Raw genomic sequence first — 15,636 nt, 5'->3', positions numbered from 1 at the left:
AGTTATCAGAGCAATGTATTTATTTTACACAACAGTCACACAGGCCATAATGATAGTGTATCTGCAGCATGTTATTTAGCGTGTTTTATTCATGTTTTATGTTTGATATTGTTAATTTGATTCTGGGATAACATTTCTCTTTGAGCATTTCTGTCATATCAATTAGATACTCATTTTTTATATGAAGCTGTTATGAGTTTACGGCAGTTATCAGAGCAATGTATTTATTTTACACAACAGTCACACAGGCCATAATGATAGTGTATCTGCAGCATGTTATTTAGCGTGTTTTATTCATGTTTTATGTTTGATATTGTTAATTTGATTCTGGGATAACATTTCTCTTTGTGCATTTCTGTCATATCAATTAGATACTCATTTTTTATATGAAGCTGTTGAGTTTACGGCAGTTATCAGAGCAATGTATTTATTTTACACAACAGTCACACAGGCCATAATGATAGTGTATCTGCAGCATGTTATTTAGCGTGTTTTATTCATGTTTTTGTATTTATTTTACACAACAGTCACACAGGCCATAATGATAGTGTATCTGCAGCATGTTATTTAGCGTGTTTTATTCATGTTTTATGTTTGATATTGTTAATTTGATTCTGGGATAACATTTCTCTTTGTGCATTTCTGTCATATCAATTAGATACTCATTTTTATATGAAGCTGTTATGAGTTTACGGCAGTTATCAGAGCAATGTATTTATTTTACACAACAGTCACACAGGCCATAATGATAGTGTATCTGCAGCATGTTATTTAGCGTGTTTTATTCATGTTTTATGTTTGATATTGTTAATTTGATTCTGGGATAACATTTCTCTTTGTGCATTTCTGTCATATCAATTAGATACTCATTTTTATATAAAGCTGTTATGAGTTTACGGCAGTTATCAGAGCAATGTATTTATTTTACACAACAGTCACACAGGCCATAATGATAGTGTATCTGCAGCATGTTATTTAGCGTGTTTTATTCATGTTTTATGTTTGATATTGTTAATTTGATTCTGGGATAACATTTCTCTTTGTGCATTTCTGTCATATCAAATATCCATTTTATATTGAATTACTAACATTTTTCTATTTTAGCGCTGCCACATCCATTTACTGAAAATCTTTGATCTCCCCCTTTTGATATAGTTTGATATATTTTAATTTGTTGCAGTTTGATATTATTCACGTATTTGATTAATATTTTATACGCAGCTCGAGGATCTGTACGATTATCATCCTGGTATTATTTAAATCACACACACTAATATTGTTTTGGACTCTAGCAAGTGGTAATGCAAAATTCTGAAAATAGCCATTTTATATTGAATTACTAACATTTTTCTATTTTAGCGCTGACACATCCACATATATTATTCCAGCTTTCTTTAATTCTGCATTATTTTATCACATGATGAAAATAGCCATTTTATATTGAATTACTGCAGATCGCTGAGCGGTACCACCGGACTCGTTTCTCAATTAATTTCCCAGCTGACTGCGCTATCTATAATTATGCTTATACCTTAGGCGTGTATTTACATGGCACTGTAATTCGCACTTTTACACACTATATGTGGATTACAGCCGGTATACAGTAACAGTCGGCATGACTGAGTGTAATATTGCACTCAATACTGTGCAAAGGGTCTGAATACTTATGTCCGTGTGATATTTCAGTTTTTCTTTTTAATAAATTCACAAAAAATCTACATTTCTGTTTTGTTCAGGCATGATGGAGTGCAGAGTGTACATTAATATATATATCTCAGAATGCATCTGAATAGTATTGCTAATTAGTCCATATAAATAGAAAATTATGTAGAAACCCAAAGTTTTGATAAGTGTATGAAAATACACCAATATTAACTATTTGTGCTATTTTAGGCGTAAATTTGGTCTATATGTATAACAGTCAGGAGTTGGGGCGATGAAATATGTGTTACAAGCGTAGTGAATTGCAGATATATTCTGCAGTGTATGTCATTTTGAGAAATGTGTGGCATAACCAATTACCTATCACGGCCACTAGATGGCAGAATATCATATTAATTATACATTGGGGTTTACTTTTGGAAACTTACAAATTCATTGGAAAATTTTTAACCCATTATTGCTTAGGCAAATACAGAATATAAAAAGTAAAAACATTAAATAGTACAAAAATGTTTTATTGTCAGAACTAATTGGAAATAAAGAACACATTTTAAGCTAACCGCACTCACTTTACACAATCAGAAAAAAGGAAACACCATTGGAAATTATAAATTTATTGTACTAACTACATGCACTCATATTGATAAAACTTTACCTCAGCCTCTATGATTGTTACTTTTGCACATGTATTACTGTTTTTCTTATTTTTTGTGTAAAATCTCGGTCAGGCAGGCACAAACACACACAACAAACACACATAACATACAAAACACACGACAAACATACACACACAACATACAGAACACATACAACACATGCGACACACACAACACACACAACAAACACACAGAACACACACACACACAAGAAATAGGCATTTAGGCCTTATTTATGTTATTATGTTTATGCACTTTGCCTGTGCTGTCTATAATTTGACTCCTTTTTATTCAAAGACAGGTAACATATGCAGACTTTTAAAGCTTTTTTTACATTTCTATTGGTGTCTGGCACACAGGTATATTGAGGGGGTCTATGGGTGACCACATACCCTCGGAGAGCTGTCCAATTTCTCTGTTTTCAGGAGTAACTTGTGGTATGGCGACTGTGCTATTGGCGTCCCGAGTTATGCAGGGACTAGCGTTCCGCGAGGCACGTCTCTCTCTTGAAACGTTCGTATATTTCTGATGTGGAATCTTGGGGCTTGGATTCCCGGGTTGTTTTGGTGACGCGTAGCATTCATCACGATCCTCAACACAGATGGGCGAAAGAGATGTTGTTCTCACCGCCATATTAGCTCTTTGTGGATGATTCTCTGCAGCGCCGTAATTACGCCGTTGCAAAACGCGTTGCTGAAGATTCGGCGTATCTAAAAGAAAAGATACAAGCGGCGGTTAGCCGCGAAACGGGGCAAAATTGGAAAAGCTAAACGGCGACGCATATCTATGATCATGCGTAATATTTGAAAAGTTAATGGTGCCAGTTACCCATGAAATCATTGTAACAATATTTACATAAACCTGGAAACAGGAACACATGGGCTACTTGCACAGTGAACAAGTCTGTATGATCATGTTCACACACCACCAAGAAACCTGAAGACATAATTGTTCTCTTGTGTCTACAAGACTGGGGAGTTCCACCACTCCTCTTGGGCTATCTGCACAAAAGCTGTTCTACCCTGTATGCACACATGGATTTTTCCTCTCTGAACCCTGTTCACACAGGTTATATACAGATGATCAGGTTTTTAAATACATCAGATAGGGATTGCATACATTAGTTAGGACTGCTCTGATAAGGGTATACCGTGAAGATTGGTAGAGCAGCTTAGTATACATTTTTTGCAAAAAACGTATCAACCAAATACCCTGTTTTTTACATCTTTTACTAGCACTTGCGGATTACTGCAACATTTTTTCAAACTGAGTGTTTTTGGTTTTACTATTCTCTTTTGTATTTACATAAACCTGTATAGAGCAGCCCAGATATATACTTACAAGTATGAAGCGGGAATTGCCCCACAACAGCTCCTGGTTTAACGGTCGGCGCAATGCTCAAACTCGCCGAGATGGGAATATTCTCTTTTTCAAGCTGTATTTTCCTGGCAACTAGATTAGCGGGTGTAAGTAAAAATATAACGATTAGCTAGCACAGAATTGATTTTCTACACAAAACTGCAGCGTTGAGACGGATATATATATATTTTTTCAAAATGAATTTTCTGACAGTTAGTTAGCAGCTGTAAGTAAATATGAGCATTACACAAAAGTGAGAATCGCCTGTATTTCAAGTGAACAGATACCTTTTCTATTCTTGAGACACCTGCGTAACGAGCGGCCGCGTCTTTTAGGCGCATCGGGTATCAATGAAATTGCAGGGTTCATGACATCTATGATCTCCACGTCTGAATCCAGCGTATCGCACGGCTCGGGAACACAACAGTTTTCAGCCATATCGGCCGATGTCTTCGTGTCAGTATCTGTATGAGAAATTGCGCGTAGTTCGTGTTTACATACAGAGGATTAAAGCAACTGACATAGTATAATATAGTTTTACGGCATAAACATATTTGCGGTGTAAAATTAATATAGCAAGACTTATGCCGCTATATATTAATAATTCAGTATTATATTGGTGGCTACCGCTATTATTTGTTTTATTAATCTAATCATATATTTATTATGCCATAATTTGTGTAATCCAATAGTTAATAGCTGCTATAGTTTTACGCCATAAACAGTATATATTAACATAGATAATATATATATATATATATTTAGCTTTCTTACATGTGATACATGAAAGATAAATATCTTTGTACCGTGTTACAATGACATTTTTCCCTATCTAAAAGCAAAAAGGCGCGCCTAATTACCCATGATGAGGTGAAGAGCAGGGCCATTATCGGCTATCGGCTCCACGGTTTCAATGCGCTCATAATTCTGCGTTATGAAATTATTGCGCCAATCGGGCGACATACACGGCTCTTAAATAAGAAAGAATGCATGAATATATAATTAATATAAATTACTTATAATGACTCAATCAGAATGAGTCAATACTCTGTACATTATGCGCGTATAATACCTAATTGTGTGCTTGCAAGAAGAGGGCTGCATTGATCGCGAGGGTATTGTGCTTCCATCTTAAATAAATAGGGGGAAAAGTTTTATCTATAACTGCGCAGCCAATAAATACAGTTTAAAACTACGTTACAAAAATATGCGTTACAGGCAATGATAATATTAGGCCGCAAATAAAACAGTAAACACTTACTTTTTCAGAGAGTAGCGCAGCTGTTCAGAGGACCAGAAAAATGGTGTTTAAGATTCTGCTTCTCAAGCTTGGAGGAACTATCCATGTATTTAAAGAGAAATTACCACCCACCGTGACCACACCTACAGGGAATCCGCATTATACGGCACCCGTGACTAATTGCTAACACATGTCAGATAGCAATGGTGGTTATGCCCCCGCCAATGCATCTAGCTGCCAGTATAACACTAACTTATTAAACAAATAACATCCTTAATTATGGTTTTAGAGATGCATAGTTAAATATAATTAAGCATTTGCGAATAATAAGCCAACTGTCTTATATACTTACATTTAGAATAGTTCTTCTTTTAGTCTAGTCTGGCTTCTGGTGTATGTCTGCTGTACTATAGTGGTACAGTCAGCTGTATTTATCCTGAGTGTCAGAAAACAAGCCAGCTGTTAACACCCAGAAACACACCCAGTTACGCACCACCACACGCCTTCTGTTAACACCCAGAACACAGGCATACATGCAATTAATGCATGTATTAACTCAGTATTATACGCGTATAATGTACAGAGTATTGACTCATTCTGATTGAGTCATTATATTATAAGTAATTTATATTAATTATATATTCATGCATTCTTTCTTATTTAAGAGCCGTGTATGTCGCCCGATTGGCGCAATAATTTCATAACGCAGAATTATGAGTGCATTGAAGCCGTGGAGCCGATAGCCGATAATGGCCCTGCTCTTCACCTCATCATGGGTAATTAGGCGCGCCTTTTTGCTTTTAGATAGGGAAAAATGTCATTGTAACACGGTACAAAGATATTTATCTTTCATGTATCACATGTAAGAAAGCTAAATATATATATATATATTATCTATGTTAATATATACTGTTTATGGCGTAAAACTATAGCAGCTATTAACTATTGGATTACACAAATTATGGCATAATAAATATATGATTAGATTAATAAAACAAATAATAGCGGTAGCCACCAATATAATACTGAATTATTAATATATAGCGGCATAAGTCTTGCTATATTAATTTTACACCGCAAATATGTTTATGCCGTAAAACTATATTATACTATGTCAGTTGCTTTAATCCTCTGTATGTAAACACGAACTACGCGCAATTTCTCATACAGATACTGACACGAAGACATCGGCCGATATGGCTGAAAACTGTTGTGTTCCCGAGCCGTGCGATACGCTGGATTCAGACGTGGAGATCATAGATGTCATGAACCCTGCAATTTCATTGATACCCGATGCGCCTAAAAGACGCGGCCGCTCGTTACGCAGGTGTCTCAAGAATAGAAAAGGTATCTGTTCACTTGAAATACAGGCGATTCTCACTTTTGTGTAATGCTCATATTTACTTACAGCTGCTAACTAACTGTCAGAAAATTCATTTTGAAAAAATATATATATATCCGTCTCAACGCTGCAGTTTTGTGTAGAAAATCAATTCTGTGCTAGCTAATCGTTATATTTTTACCTACACCCGCTAATCTAGTTGCCAGGAAAATACAGCTTGAAAAAGAGAATATTCCCATCTCGGCGAGTTTGAGCATTGCTCCGACCGTTAAACCAGGAGCTGTTGTTGGGCAATTCCCGCTTCATACTTGTAAGTATATATCTGGGCTGCTCTATACAGGTTTATGTAAATATTGTTACAATGATTTCATGGGTAACTGGCACCGTTAACTTTTCAAATATTACGCATGATCATAGCTATGCGTCGCCGTTTAGCTTTTCCAATTTTGCCCCGTTTCGCGGCTAACCGCCGCTTGTTTCTTTTCTTTTAGATACGCCGAATCTTCAGCAACGCGTTTTGCAACGGCGTAATTACGGCGCTGCAGAGAATCATCCACAAAGAGCTAATACGGCGGTGAGAACAACATCTCTTTCGCCCATCTGTGTTGAGGATCGTGATGAATGCTACGCATCACCAAAACAACCCGGGAATCCAAGCCCCAAGATTCCACATCAGAAATATACGAACGTTTCAAGAGAGAGACGTGCATCGCGGAACGCTAGTCCCTGCATAACTCGGGACGCCAATAGCGCAGTCGCCATACCACAAGTTACTCCTGAAAACAGAGAAATTGGACAGCTCTCCGAGGGTATGTGGTCACCCATAGACCCCCTCAATATACCTGTGTGCCAGACACCAATAGAAATGTAAAAAAGCTTTAAAAGTCTGCATATGTTAGCTGTCTTTGAATAAAAAGGAGTCAAATTATAGACAGCACAGGCAAAGTGCATAAACATAATAACATAAATAAGGCCTAAATGCCTATTTCTTGTGTGTGTGTGTGTTCTGTGTGTTTGTTGTGTGTGTTGTGTGTGTCGCATGTGTTGTATGTGTTCTGTATGTTGTGTTTGTATGTTTGTCGTGTGTTTTGTATGTTATGTGTGTTTGTTGTGTGTGTTCGTGCCTGCCTGACCGAGATTTTACACAAAAAATAAGAAAAACAGTAATACATGTGCAAAAATAACAATCATAGAGGCTGAGGTAAAGTTTTATCAATATGAGTGCATGTAGTTAGTACAATAAATTTATAATTTCCAATGGTGTTTCCTTTTTTCTGATTGTGTAAAGTGAGTGCGGTTAGCTTAAAATGTGTTCTTTATTTCCAATTAGTTCTGACAATAAAACATTTTTGTACTATTTAATGTTTTTACTTTTTATATTCTGTATTTGCCTAAGCAATAATGGGTTAAAAATTTTCCAATGAATTTGTAAGTTTCCAAAAGTAAACCCCAATGTATAATTAATATGATATTCTGCCATCTAGTGGCCGTGATAGGTAATTGGTTATGCCACACATTTCTCAAAATGACATACACTGCAGAATATATCTGCAATTCACTACGCTTGTAACACATATTTCATCGCCCCAACTCCTGACTGTTATACATATAGACCAAATTTACGCCTAAAATAGCACAAATAGTTAATATTGGTGTATTTTCATACACTTATCAAAACTTTGGGTTTCTACATAATTTTCTATTTATATGGACTAATTAGCAATACTATTCAGATGCATTCTGAGATATATATATTAATGTACACTCTGCACTCCATCATGCCTGAACAAAACAGAAATGTAGATTTTTTGCGAATTTATTAAAAAGAAAAACTGAAATATCACACGGACATAAGTATTCAGACCCTTTGCACAGTATTGAGTGCAATATTACACTCAGTCATGCCGACTGTTACTGTATACCGGCTGTAATCCACATATAGTGTGTAAAAGTGCGAATTACAGTGCCATGTAAATACACGCCTAAGGTATAAGCATAATTATAGATAGCGCAGTCAGCTGGGAAATTAATTGAGAAACGAGTCCGGTGGTACCGCTCAGCGATCTGCAGTAATTCAATATAAAATGGCTATTTTCATCATGTGATAAAATAATGCAGATTTAAAGAAAGCTGGAATAATATATGTGGATGTGTCAGCGCTAAAATAGAAAAATGTTAGTAATTCAATATAAAATGGCTATTTTCAGAATTTTGCATTACCACTTGCTAGAGTCCAAAACAATATTAGTGTGTGTGATTTAAATAATACCAGGATGATAATCGTACAGATCCTCGAGCTGCGTATAAAATATAAATCAAATACGTGAATAATATCAAACTGCAACAAATTAAAATATATCAAACTATATCAAAAGGGGGAGATCAAAGATTTTCAGTAAATGGATGTGGCAGCGCTAAAATAGAAAAATGTTAGTAATTCAATATAAAATGGATATTTGATATGATAGAAATGCACAAAGAGAAATGTTATCCCAGAATCAAATTAACAATATCAAACATAAAACATGAATAAAACACGCTAAATAACATGCTGCAGATACACTATCATTATGGCCTGTGTGACTGTTGTGTAAAATAAATACATTGCTCTGATAACTGCCGTAAACTCAACAGCTTCATATAAAAAATGAGTATCTAATTGATATGACAGAAATGCACAAAGAGAAATGTTATCCCAGAATCAAATTAACAATATCAAACATAGAACATGAATAAAACACGCTAAATAACATGCTGCAGATACACTATCATTATGGCCTGTGTGACTGTTGTGTAAAATAAATACATTGCTCTGATAACTGCCGTAAACTCATAACAGCTTCATATAAAAATGCGTATCTAATTGATATGACAGAAATGCACAAAGAGAAATGTTATCCCAGAATCAAATTAACAATATCAAACATAAAACATGAATAAAACACGCTAAATAACATGCTGCAGATACACTATCATTATGGCCTGTGTGACTGTTGTGTAAAATAAATACAAAAACATGAATAAAACACGCTAAATAACATGCTGCAGATACACTATCATTATGGCCTGTGTGACTTATGTAAAATAAATACATTGCTCTGATAACTGCCGTAAACTCATAACAACTTCATATAAAAATGAGTATCTAATTGATATGACAGAAATGCACAAAGAGAAATGTTATCCCAGAATCAAATTAACAATATCAAACATAAAACATGAATAAAACACGCTAAATAACATGCTGCAGGCTTGTGTTGTAACATTGTGGCATATTATATATACACAAATAGCATTTGTCAACATCATGCTGTTAGCTAACTTAAAATTTGAGATGCTGTTTTATTGTGAGAAATAAAATTTATATTCGTATAAAACATACCGCTTCTTACTTGCTTGTGTTGTAACATTGGGTCATATTATATATATATATATATATATATATATATATATATATATATATATATATATATATACATATATATATGTAGGCACAAAAGAGAAAATCTGGTACACTGTGAATAAACACAGCTTACAGAATCAAGGTGACAATCATTTAGTTAATGCTCAGTAGAACCACAAATAACTTCTCAGATGACATCTACAGACACAAAAAAGAGGAAGCAAATATCAAACATTCTGCGTTATAAAAACATAAATAATACACAATGCCTGGGCACATGACCCGCAGATAACCCTACATAACCTTCAGGTACAATACAGGTACAAACAGAAAATCTGTCTTTTCGGTTTGTGTAAATAAGCATTTATTGGGAAAGCAAATACAACAACAATTGGCCTAGGTGTTATAAACCTCTGACCCACAGCAGATTTTTCTGTTTGTGAAAATAAACATTTAGTTAATGTTCACCATTTAGTACTAGTGTTCAGTAGAGCCACAAATAAACAGCTTTAAGTTCTGAACGATATGGATACATGAATAAAACACAGCTAACAGAATCAAACTCGAGCTACGTATAAAAATATAAAACAAATACGTGTAGAGATACAAATAAACAGCTTTAAGTTCTGAACTATATGGATACACTGTGAATAAAATACAGCTTACAGAATCAAACTCGAGCTACGTATAAAAATATAAAACAAATACGTGAATAATATCAAACTGCAACAAATTAAAGTATATCAAGCGATATCAAAAGGGGAAATCAGCCAGCCTCAGGGACAGCTGGCTGACAGGAGGAGGGGAGGGGTTACACACTTTGATACACTTTGATAGGGGCGGGGCACCTGTCAGATTGAGTTTGACGGATCATGGTTATTATACACTACTGACTGGGGAGAATATCCTTACACACCACCCTGACCATATTATCATGACTAATCATTCTAATAGCTGGTGCCCCTTAACGTCAATATATATATCTAAAGTGCTCGTGCAGCATATTATAAAGTGCATGGAATTCTATATTGCTCCACTCTATACCCCATTACATACAGAAAAGTGCCGATAATGATTTCTAATAACTGATGCCCCTTAACATCAGTGTATATACTTAAAGTGCCAGTGCAGCATATAATAAAGTGCATGAAATTCTATATTGCACCACTCTATCCCCCATCACTTATAGAGAAATACCAATACTAGGATATGATATCTATTCTACCCAAAGGCCATGTGTAAAAAACTCCTCATATATATTAACAAAATACAATAAATACCCCCCACAAAATTAATACCACAACCCTGAATCCTTGCTATCGTCTAATAAGGTTGATCCCATAATATGTTTAGATATTCTCCAATATTGTACCGCATGATCCTAAGCTGGAAATCCATAAGTCCCATCCCATACAGATATGCAACCAATACTTTCTACCATACTACGCAAATATACAAATGGAGAATTAATAAATGATCCAATATATACTATAACATGCTAGGAAAAACAAACACAAATTCTTGGCTCTTCCTCCTATATGGGTTCTGTTCTTGTTCTTCTTATCATATTGCTTCCATCCATACGATTTTCACTCATCCAGAGTCCTTGGAAGCTTCTAGTTGCACACGATATGGGATATATATTCTCAGCTACAACCAATTCTCATGTATGACCCCCAATTAATACCCCATAAGAAACCATCTAATAAGAGAGAAAAAAATGAAAAATTAATAAACATTAAAATACATACTTAAAATATAAATACAAATTTAAAAAGAGATAAGTAAATTATGATACTCTCACTAAAACTTAAAAAGATGCCCTCCTACAACCTAATTATAGAAATGCTGCAAAGCCTAGGTTCTCATTTAGTCCTTGTGGACTCATTGCTCCCAATCGAAAAATCCACTTACTCTCTAGTTGAGCCAACGATCGACCCAAATCTCCTCCTCTAATCCCCAAGTCAATTTGATCTATAGCTCTGATGGTAAGGTCATTACTAGAGCATCCATGGTACTTCTTGAAATGTCGGGGGAGAGACTTGAGGGTACTCATATCCTCTGTGGTTCTGGCCTTTTGTATGTCTCTTACATGTTCACGGGTTCTGATTTTAAGTTCCCTTGTTGTTAATCCCACATAGATTTTACCGCAGGTACATTTGGCCTGATATATGACCCCCTTAGATGAACAATCAAGGTAGCTACGTATATCATAATTACGGGTGCCATCATGGTTAGTAAAAGTCGTAGTTTTCTCATGATTGAGACACCCCGTGCATAAGCCGCAAGGAAAAAATCCAGCCCTGCTTTTGTTTTTCTTCGTTGTCCTAGTGTTCTGCAAAGGATCATAATGGCTATGCACCAAAATATCTTTTAAGTTAGCTGCCCTTTTCGCTACAAATGAAGGTCTTTCAGGTAAAATGGCCTTCAACGTAGGGTCACTCTTCAGAACTCCCCAGTGTTTCAAAACAATTTGTGTTAAATCTTGCCAGCTGTTGTTAAACGTGGATATGAAACGTACCTGATCATTTTTCTCATTAGCTTCCCGTCGATTATAGGGTCCATACAACAACTGATCCCGTGGGGTCCTTTTGGCCCTAAGATAACCTCTCTTAATCATTTTCTTACTATAGCCTCTTTGGGTAAACCTTTCCATCAAGTCCATCGATTGTTTTTCAAACTTTTGTTCGTTTGAGCAGATTCTTTTTGCTCTTAGAAATTGTCCAATTGGAATCCCTTGTATCGTAGATCTAGGATGTGATGAGTCAGCCATAAGATGAGAATTAGTAGCTGACGGTTTTCTGTATATATCAGTTTGAATCCTGCCCCTGATGTCCGTTTCAATTTTGATGTCCAAAAAATCGATGTGCCTACCAGAGACAAAGGTAAGTTTAATGTTCAGGTTGTTATTGTTCAGCTTGGACATCAAACACTGTAGACCATCCATGTCACCCTCCCAGATGAATAGAATGTCATCGATATACCTCATCCAGTTATGAACACAGTTCATTTCCTGGGTGAGGCCATCTTGAAAAATCCCCCTTTCCCATGCCCCCAGAAAAAGGTTGGCATAAGCTGGGGCACATGAGGCCCCCATTGCCGTACCTTGTTTTTGAATGAAAATTTGTGAATTGAAAACAAAAGCATTATGATGCAACAAAAATTCCAACAAGGTAAGTATAAAGGCGGCCAGGGGCCCATCCAGGTTACTGGTTTGGAGGAAAAATTTCACCGCTTCCAAACCATCCCGATGTCTGATGGAGGTATATAGGGACTCCACGTCGGCCGTGACCATAATCATGCTATCCTCTAAGGACAGCTGATCTAGTCGTTGTAGGGCCGACGTGGTGTCCCTAATATACGAAGGGAGAGAGACTACAAGAGGTCTCAGAAAATAGTCCACCACGTCTGAGATAAGTTCACACAAACCCCCATTACCTGCAACAATCGGGCGTCCGGGAGGGTCCTCTGGGTTTTTATGCAGCTTAGGTATTAAACAAAATGTCGGCAGTTTAGGCTTAAATTTCTTCATATTATCCAAAAAGGCCTTTGATATGATATTCTGATCAAATGCATGTTACATTATCTCTATTAATTCCGCCTGAAGACAATGGGTTGTAACACAACTTGCGGTAGCAATTTCTGTTATGATAGGCAATTCAGTACCACAATGGACATAGCGGTCAGAGCACATACAGTGATCTGACAATAACCCAAAATCATAGAACGAGCTCTGATTCGTGGGAACTCTGCAGAAGGCAATCCCTAATCCTCTCCAAACAACACTAGAGGCAGCCGTGGATTACGCCTAACGCTCCCTATGCAACTCGGCACAGCCTGAGAAACTAACTAGCCTGAAGATAGAAAATAAGCCTACCTTGCCTCAGAGAAATACCCCAAAGGAAAAGGCAGCCCCCCACATATAATGACTGTGAGTTAAGATGAAAAGACAAACGTAGAGATGAAATAGATTCAGCAAAGTGAGGCCCGACTTTCTTAACAGAGCGAGGACAGAAAAGGTAACTTTGCGGTCTACACAAAACCCTAAAGAAAACCACGCAAAGGGGGCAAAAAGACCCTCCATACCGAACTAACGGCACGGAGGTACACCCTTTGCGTCCCAGAGCTTCCAGCAAAAAATTAGACAAGCTGGACAGAAAAAATAGCAAACAAATAGCAAAGAAGAACTTAGCTATGCAGAGCAGCAGGCCACAGGAATGATCCAGGGAAAAGCAAGTCCAACACTGGAACATTGACAGGAAGCCAGGATCAAAGCATTAGGTGGAGTTAAGTAGAGAAGCACCTAACGACCTCACCAGATCACCTGAGGGAGGAAACTCAGAAGCCGCAGTACCACTTCCCTCCACCAACAGAAGCTCACAGAGAGAATCAGCCGAAGTACCACTTGTGACCACAGGAGGGAGCTTTGCCACAGAATTCACAACAAATTTCTGTCCTCCAATAATTTATTGGCCTGTTTTTCATACAATTCCCTTGGCCACACCACTAGATTGCCCCCTTTGTCCGCTGGCTTATAGATAACATCATCCCATGTCTTCAATTCCTCTATTGCCTCTCTTTCCAATCTAGTAAGATTGGAACCTCCCTTTTGTGAATTTGCTAGGGACTCTATATCTGCCGTGACCAGTTTGGTAAAGATGTCTATGGCAGGACATAGTCCCAAAGGTGGGAATTTCATAGATTTCGACCCCAGGTGTGAGGGTATTGCACTAACCTCCGATGTTGAACCCAAATTCTCTTCTTCCAATGATAGTAGTGCCTCCAGGGCCTCTTGTTCATCCTTAGTGATTTGTTGATCCGGCATCACATTTCTAGCGTGCAGTTTCTTTAAAATAAGCTTTCTAGCAAACAGGTGAGTGTCCTTTATGCACGTAAATGCGTCTATGGGGCGAGATGGAGAAAATGTCAAACCTCTTTCCAAAACATTTAGTTGTACTGCTGAGAGTTCATGTTGGGATAAGTTTATTACCTGAAAGCGATCTTTCATCCTCTTGCCCTTTTGGTTTTTATTAAACACTAGATGGCAGCCCGATTCTAAAGAATCGGGAGTCTAGAATCCATATATACTTTATTTATTCAAATGTAAGAATAATACAATTAATAAATAATAGTAAGAAAGAACAAAAAATGGCTGCACTTACCAGCTCTTGACAATTCTTGTTATTTAAGAAATTGCTGGGCAATAATGGACAATGTCCTTATGTGGCAAATAATAGAGCAATATACCCAATGTGGCAAAGAAGAGGTTAATAAACGGCAGTCTCTCAGTATAACAGTCAATGAATAATAGGCAGTATATGGAGAAAACACCAAACAAAAGTTCAAAATTGGTGTGAAAATGTCACTGAACCACTTCACAACTAAATATATATAGTTTTGGTAAATGGTATTATCATTTTTTTGACGAAATTCGGCAGGAGCTTGAAGAGCAACATCACTGGGCCCGCCTCCACGCAGTAGAAACTTGCTGTGAGGTAAAAATTCAAAAATCACACCAAAATGGCGGGCGGAGTGTGTCACAGTACGGCACGTTTCTGATTGGTCGCTCGCAGCAGGCGGCAACCAATCAGACACTGGACACTGTTGACGTCACTTATCTCCGGACATTAGCTCCGGACATTAGCTCCGGACAGGAAGTTGGCACAAATTGCAGGAAGTAGTATTCTAGGCAATTATATATTAGATATCCGGTAGTCTTCTTTTTTGGCTGCCACTCCGTAGCTGAAAATCCCGTGTGGGTTCACTTACGCTTGCAGATGTATTGCTATCCATATTTGATGTACTTGGTGTAATGGATTCATCATGCTTTTTTATCCTTACTTGTGATTTTTTCCTCCTGGGATTTTGCCATCTAAAAATGCTATTAGACTCATAATCTGCAATGTCCCTTTGAAATTTCTTCAGCTTCTCCTTGCTCACATTATCCTCCCATTTAGTAATATCCATATCTAAA

Source organism: Ranitomeya imitator, chromosome 1 (assembly GCF_032444005.1).
Source record: "Ranitomeya imitator isolate aRanImi1 chromosome 1, aRanImi1.pri, whole genome shotgun sequence".
Taxonomy (NCBI): Eukaryota; Metazoa; Chordata; class Amphibia; order Anura; family Dendrobatidae; genus Ranitomeya; species Ranitomeya imitator.
This window is presented reverse-complemented; position numbering follows the sequence as displayed.